Raw genomic sequence first — 8,323 nt, forward strand, 5'->3', positions numbered from 1 at the left:
CCATGGGCCAATAAGACCTTGCTCATTTCTCCGGGTAGTTCTTTTCGGTTTGGTTCAGCTCTCTGCTTCCCCAGATTTCCACAGCACACAGCGTGATGCCTAGTCCCTTCTAGGGATGAAACAGACTTGGGGGGAAAAAAAGGGTGGGGGAAGGAAGGAAGGAATTTTTTATGGTTTTGAGCAAAGCTTTTAACTGTACTAAGTCTCCATTGTCTCATCTGACCCTGGGACAAACAATCCAGTACCACGTGATTTCACATGGTATTATGTAAAAAGTGACATAAAGGGTAATTAGTATTATTCCACTCCAGGAACTCCAGGGAGTGGGGACCTCTTGGGAAGTGCCCATCGAGTTCCAGGCCAAGCCCCTGACCGCCCTACCAGCTCTCTCAGCCCCGTCCCTCCAGCCCAAACCAAGTTCCCAATCCCTGCCTCTCTGCAGAAGTCCTGGGGTCCTGGGGCAGCCCCGGGGTGCCCTGGGCCACAGGGGCCCTTAGCCTTCACATCACACCTTACCCCCCAAAAAGGTGGGGCTGGCTCTGAACCAGGAGGGCCACCTGTGCGCCTGTGTGCTCCTCACCTGTTCCAGCCCAGGGCCGGGGGCAGCTCTGCGACCCCGGGGCCAGGGGCGGCCACAGGAGAGGATGAGAGGAGAGCTGGGAGCTGCATGCAGAACGCATCCGAAACTCTCTCCTCGTCTCCAGGCCCACACAGAAGCGTCTTCTGCCTCCCCTTCCTGAACACTCAATACCAGTTGGGCAGCCAGCTTGGAATCAGCCGCCACTTCCCTAATGGCCAACGGGCCCCGAGGTGAGAACGGAGCCCACAGGGGCCGTGCCGCTCTTCTCTAAGACGTGGCCACTGCAGGCCCGGGTCCCAAGAGGCAGGGGTCCCCAGGCATGCAGGACCCCCCTGGAGCTCCCGGGCTGATGAGCCCCGCCTATCCCCCTGCCAGCTGGGAGAGGATGACTCCCTCCCAGTCAAGTATCCCTGCCCTGCCGCCTCCCCAGAGGCCCTGGAAGGGCATGGGGCTCACAGGATGTCATTAGTGGGGTTAGATAAATATCAAGCATAGCCTGTGAGGGACAGACCGTCACAGCCCCTGCAGGCGGCTGATAGAAGAGCTGAGAATTATGTAACGGGGCTCAGCCGTGGAAGCCAGGCCGCTGAGAGCTGGAAGACGGCTTCTGGGTCCACCTCCGCCACTGGCTAGCTCAGTGACGTCACGCAGATGACAGGACCTCCTGGCTTTGGTGAAATGTAACGGGTGGGCCAGCGCCTTGCTGCAAAGCACTAGGGTTTTATTTTAAATGGCAATGTAACAGCAGCCCCCTGTGTAGTTCTGGTTGTAAGAGCAGGCTGGAGCCGTGAGCACAGAGCCCAGGGCGGTGGGTCGTCTGCATTCTCCTCGCTAGAGAGGGGGACATCCTCCTCTGTCTGTTCGCACTCCCAAGGGGGACACCTCCTCCCGCAGCCTGGCCCGGCCCAGCCCTGAAGCCTCAGGCCTGTCGGCACCGGGCGCCCTTGGATGCCTCTGTCCGCCCTCCACCCTGGGCGTTCCTCGCCTCCGCTTTCCCTGGTGGGAGAACAGGGCTGCCTCCCCTGGGAGTAGAAGAGGATCCCCAGGTCTGGAGATTTCGGGAGCTCCCAAGAGGAAGAGGTACGCATGGGGCCCCTACTTCACAGGCTTGCTGTGAACACCCACATGCCAACATGTCAAGAACTGTGACTGACAGGCCAAAAGGAAGTCCCAGAGAATTCCTTTGACTAGGCAAATTCCCCAGTGGGTTTAAAGGAAGTGCTTACACACATGCACGCGCACACACACACACACACACACACACACACACACTAAGTATCACCATAGCACAAAGTTCCATACCTTCCCTCTACAGCCCAAGGAAGCCTCCTCCGTCAGGAAGGCTGCCCAGAATAGTGGAGAAGGGAGAAGCTATTGAGCCATTCAATCCAAAACCCACCATGAGGACCCCCTTCCCCAATATACACCAATTGATGGTTCTAACTGGTCAGATTAAGCCAAGGGACACAGCAGCAGCCCTGGAGTTCTGAGGCTGCAGGGCCTCTGAGCGGAGGCTCCCAGACTCAACCCCAGGGAGCTCAGGAACCACAAAATGCAATTGCCCAGGGACCCTTCCTCCTGCTTCCCTCCTTCCAGGTCTGTCACCTTCTGGAGGCTATTTGGCGGGGCCTGTCCCTTTGCAAATTTTACTCCTGGAAGTTGGGCTGTGGATTGGAAATAAGTTCCATGCTTCAGGTTTGGGGTTTTGTTTTATTTTTTGACACTAGCCTATGTGACACAGCAGCTGGGCTGGGCTCTAAGCCCTTAGCTTTATTGTCTGTATTTCTACCTTGCTGCAAGTTTAATACAGGCACGGTGACTAGTTCTGTCTCCCATTTATAGTTCTACTATAAATAGAACTATAAACGGAAGACAGCATTTCACTTATGCTGACACATAAGCTTTATCTGTGATGGGCCGTGTGTGTGTGTGTGTGTGTGTGTGTGTGTATGTGTGTGCGCGCGCCTGTCTGTGATGGGCCCTATGTGTGTGTGTGATGGACCCTGTGTGTGTGTATGTAATGGGCCCTCTGTGTGTGTGTAATGATCCCTGTGCGTGTGTCTTTCAGTCCAGAGACAAAGCCTGGGTCAGCAGCATGGCGGTGCCTGTGCCTACGTGGCTGACCAGGACAACTCTGTACCCGTCTACGACATCGAGGAGTATGGTCTGCAGGGACCGGAGCCACAGCCTCCCAAGAGTAGGTAATGAGCTCTCCACGGGAGACGCTATGATGAGCACAGCTTCAGTTTTAGTTAAATATTCTGGTTGATAAAATTAAATTGTACCAGTGAGGAAGGGGTCTCTTAAAACCCTTTAAGAACAGATCAGAGAAGAATATTTTCATGAAAGTATTCAGTGTTGGCAAGGCAACAGGAAAATGGCACTCATACCCTCTTGGATGGAGGGTAAATTGGTGTATACTATCTGAAGGGCAAGTTGCCCGTGTGCACTAAAGCTTTGAACCAGCAATTCTACTACTAAGGATTTGGCCCAAAGAAAGAATAGGAAACGTGCGCCAAGATTTAGTTGTAAGCTTGTGAATCAACATATTGTTTATGAGAGAGAGGAAAATAATAGAGAAACCTAGATGTCCCACATAAGGGGAATTGATTAAATATATGATGGTATAATACACTGGAATATCATTTAGTCATTAAATACGGAAGCTGTATATGAAAATGTATTCACAGGGAAGATATTCATGATAAAATTGTTAAATGAAAAAAAATCAGATCACAAAACAATATTGCAATACGATTTTACCCTTGTTAAAATGAAGAAGTATATGGAAGACTGAAACCCTGGGAAGATATACATCAAGGATTTAACAAATGTTATCTCTTTATACATGAGGTTATAGATATGTTTTACTTTCTTCTTTTGAGAAATCTGTCTTTTCTAATTTTTCTCAATATATAGTGCTTTGGTAATAACAAAAATACATTTAAAATGTTAAAACCCTTTCATACAATTATAGAAGTGTTCATGTTTAGAAAAAATCTAACAGCATGAAAGAATGTAAAATGAAAAGCAGTAGTTGTTTCTCTGACCTCCTCTACCACCCTAACCTGCCTTTTCTGCATCCTAGCAACACTGTTAATGAATTTCAACTTCCTTCCAGAAAGTTGCTATGCATGTATATATGCATATGCGGGAACACATACACACACACCTACAATACATCATTTTCAGGACTTGTTTTTTCCTTTGTATCTCTTGGCCAGCTTTCCATACAAGCATATTTAGGTCTATTTAGCATATTTAACATTTAACATATTTAAATGGCTATGTAATATTTCATTACATTTCTGTGAAGCCAATTTAGAAGTAAATATTCACATACATCCCCCCGCCCTTTTTTTGTCTTCTTTTGCCACACCGCACAGCTTGTGGGGTCTTAGTTCTCCAAACCAGGGATGGAACCTGAGCCCTCGGCAGTGAAAGCACAGAGTCCTAACCACTGGGCCACCAGGGAATTCCCTCGCATACCTCCCTTTATTCAGTTTTTCCTGTTCCACCACAGGAGAAGTCTAAATGCTAAAGTATGAGAAATGGGAATTTAGAAGTAAGAGTGATCAGCCTTACGTTGGTCTTTACTCCAAGTATTGGGAACGTAGCTTTCACCAAGCTATTTTAAAAATTATATTTGATTACTTACATACTCCTTCATGCTTACCAAACCCTAAGTGCTAAAGGAAGCCATAGGGTAAGGACCTGGCACAGGTCCCATTTCATGTCTTTGGAGCTGACATGGGGTCTTGCACATAGTAGGTGCTTGACAAACATGTATCAAATTAATGTAGCAAGACAAATGACTTGCTACACCAGGACCTCTCTCCCTGCTGGACGCTCATCCAGATCCGACCTCATCCTGTAGGGGCTGTTATACGGCATCTAGCATGAGGGTGGTACCTCTCCTACCATACTCAGGTGTGCTCTTTCCTCTGATTTAGATGTGATGTTCTGGCGGGCCCATATCAGCATGGTGACACTGTGAGTACCATCCGTTTTAGAGTTCAAGAATGTGTAAAAGAGTTCAAATACTTCTCACTGCTTGGATCAAATGGATTCTCTCAGAAGCCCTCCGAATTAGTCAAAGGAGGAGAGCAGTGTTATAATTCTGCTCTTGATGAGAACAGGATGTGTGTGCTACCGACACAGAGTAAAGGAAGAGACTGAAGTCTTCATTTTTCTTGCAAATGGATGATTGTTCCCCTTGAATTGATCTGGTATTTTAGGGTAAGTTTCGAAGCTCAGTAAGTTTTAGATTTTTTTCACTGGAGTTAAAAGAAGTCAGTGCTGGAGCGGGACCTGAACCCTGGTCGGAAGTTTCTTTCCAACCTCTTGATCTTCCCCGCATCGTCCATAAGATGTTTCCAGTATATCTTGTCTGATGTCTTGGGTCTGGAGTTGGGAATTTGGAGGGGGAGTGGCATGGTAGGAGACAGGGAGAAGATGCTGCCAAGGATAATTCAGGAGATTAACCTGGCTTCTTTCTATATTCCAACTTTAATTAATGGAGTATTGACATACTGAGCCGATGTCCCTTTCATGCTGGAGCAGCCTTGGGGCATCTCTCCTCTCCTTTATCTCATTAGTTTGGAGCTGATAGAAGAAGAAAAGTTTCTGCTGTCATCCTCCCTGGACCGTACCGTGCACCTGTGGAGCACAGACGGGGAGTACATCGGTAAGCACTGTCCTCCCTGGCCAGCTGCTCAGTCCTGGTTCAGGGCCTCAGGTGGAGCCTCCGTCGGGTCATGGATTCTCTGAGACCGGGTGTATTAGTCACCTCGGGCTGACATAACAAAATACCTATCATAGACTGGGCAGCTTAAGCCACAGAACTGTGTTTCTCACGTGTGTTCTCACGTGTGTGTTTCTCATGTGTTCTTGCAGAGGGACTCCTTTAATGGACACCAATTGTTGAGTCCTTATATGGCCCAGGGAGTAGGGGGAGGGGTGGAGAAAAAGAGAGAGAGAGAGAGAAAATGCAAATACTCTGGTGTCCCTCCTTCTAAGAACACTCATCTTGCTGGATCAAGGTCCTTCTCTTATGACCTCATTTAACCTTAATTACTTCCATAAAAACCTGCTCTCCAAATATAGTCACACTAGGGTTTAGGGTTTCCACATAAGAATTTGGGGGAGGGGGACAAAATCCAGTGTATACCTTAAAGTCAGTTCACTTTCCCAGAAACTATCAAAATCAGAGACATTTAAATTTAGAGAATTCGGCGAGACTGGAGGCTGTGAATTTGGTACGGAAGCATGTGATCACGTTTTGCTAGGAAAGATTCAGGACCTGGGGAGCTGTGTAATGGGAAAGGCCTGGCCTGAGTGAGCTGGGGTGATGAAATGAACCCGATTTACTGCTCAGAGAGACTCTGTACCTGTTTCCACAGGTTCTCGTCTCCCTAGCTGATATTTCTTGAAGAAAGTGCCAGAATGATTTTGGATTTATCCTTCAAGTTCTTAGTACATGCTGAGTTGCTTGCGCCCCGATGTGATACATGCTGTAGGAGGCGTTCTGGCTTGAGTCTCCAGGGCCAATGGCCGTGGAATCGTTTCTTATGAAACTACAGGAGCAGAACTGAATTTGATTAAGTGGACCTAGCAAGGGCTAAGGAGACCTAGCCAAGCTTCACTCTGATGAGAAGACAGGTTACCTCCCATCCTATGCTCACTATCTATTAATTTATCTCTGTTCTTCCAGGGACCTTTGGGCAGGGTAGCCCCTGGGATATTTTCACTCCTGTCTCCTGGAGATACCCTGGAGTGCCCTGTGAAGTTCTGACAGATCCCCAGAGCATGCCTGCTCACCCAGTGCTGGAAGGAGGTGCTCCTGTCACACACACAGGAGAAGAGAAGCAAGACAAAGTGGTGGAAGGCAAGGCCAGTGCTAAGGTGGGTCCTGGCCCATCCAGTTCCCCTGGGCTTACTTTGTGTCTTCCAAACAGATCAGCACGGGTTATAAAGTGCACCAAGGCACGGCCCAGAGAACCAAGTCAACACAGGAATAAAAATATGTCCCAAGATCGTGCTACTGACCAGGGCCAGGGGGCTTCTTGGTCCTTCGTGGTGGGGGGGTAGTGGGAGCTGATCTCCCAGCATCACTTGAGTTTCTCCTCCTTTTCACCAGCAAAAAGGCTGTTGTCTGTGGCCTTGGAACACAGAGAGACTTGGCATCATGCTCGACCCACTGTCACATCAGAGAGACAGACATGAAAATCCAGCCCGCGGCACACGCTCGCCGTTAGGAAATACATTTTAACACTGGGCTTCCCGGTGAGTGAAAGGAAGGAATGGTCGGTTTAGTGCCTGAGTCTGTGAAAGTCAATGTCGGGGCAAGAGATGTTGAAAGGGCCCTGGTAGAGGCGGTCTTGATTTAGAGCTCAGTGAAATAGATGGATTTCCAAGAAAGGCTTGCCCTTTAATAAATTGAAAAGAAGGTCATTTCATGAGCTATTGCTCACTGGTTATGTTACAACTCAAAGCAGGACACCTGCTTTGCCAGCAAAATCATGTGTCTTAGATTTTGGCTTGGCAGCCCCTTGGAATACTGACCACACAGTGTATCCTCATCACTGACATCCTCGTGGAGCCCCAGACATGCTCAGAATGGGGAATAAAGGGACCAGGCAAGCATCGGGCAAGAAAACCTTCTGTCTTGTCAGGGGTCTCTCACATTTCCCCATCTTGTTCTCACAAGGGTTCCCAAGGTTGTAACACAGTGCTTTGGTAGCTCCCAGGAGGCTCAGATGTATCCACGTGGCGCCATCGGCCTATTTAGAAATATAATCGTTTTTGGTGTGCATTCAATAGAGAGAAAATAAATGAGTTCATTAATTTTCATAGGCCCACAATTTGGAAAACAAAAGCACAGGGGGAGGTGGGAAGAGAGGAAGGAAGGAGCAAATGGGGGAAATGTGCTGATCTGCCCGAAAGCCCAGATCCATTGCTAGGCTCCACACCAGACCCGGAGAAAAATCAGACTGATTCAGATGCAGGAAGGAGGGGGCAGAGGGAGGGTGGGATGGAGGGAGGGGGAGGGGGAGGGAGGGGGAGGGAGGGGCGGGGAGGGAGGGGGAGAGGAGGGGGAGGGGAGGAAGGATACTCACTTCAACACAATCCAAACACCTAACTCATGTGATGTTCGCTCTCCACAGGCAAAAGAGGGTGATGCAACACACTTCATGAGTGACCTTGACCTTCTGTAGGCAAACCATTAGGTGCTTCCATGCTTGTAATTCTGCCCGACTTGATTCCAAATACCCCAGGGAGCAGTCTGTAAATTCTTCCCAAGAAAAATACACACACACACACAAAGAAACTGAGGAGCCCTTATATAGTGTATCAGGACAGGACTTCCCGGGTGGTCCCGTGCTTAGGACTCTGTGCTTCCACTGCAGGGAGCATGGGTTTGACCCCTGGTCAGGGCACTAAAATCCCACATGCCGCGAGGCGCAGCCAAACAAACGAAACAAAATAAACACACAAACAGAACCTAAAAAACAATGTGTTGGCAGCGCTGTTTACGAGTTAGGGTTAACTGAGGTCTACTCTGAAGTTCGCCTTCATTAGCTGTGTGGCCTCCAGCAATGGCTTCCACTGATTTATAAAATGAGGGGTGAGACTGGCTGATCTTTCAGTTTCATTTCAGCCCTAAAAATGCTATCTTTCGGGCTTCCCTGGTGGCGCAGTGGTTGAGAGTCCGCCTGCCGATGCAGGGGACGCAGGTTTGTG

Source organism: Phocoena phocoena, chromosome 18 (assembly GCF_963924675.1).
Source record: "Phocoena phocoena chromosome 18, mPhoPho1.1, whole genome shotgun sequence".
NCBI classification, from domain to species: domain Eukaryota; kingdom Metazoa; phylum Chordata; class Mammalia; order Artiodactyla; family Phocoenidae; genus Phocoena; species Phocoena phocoena.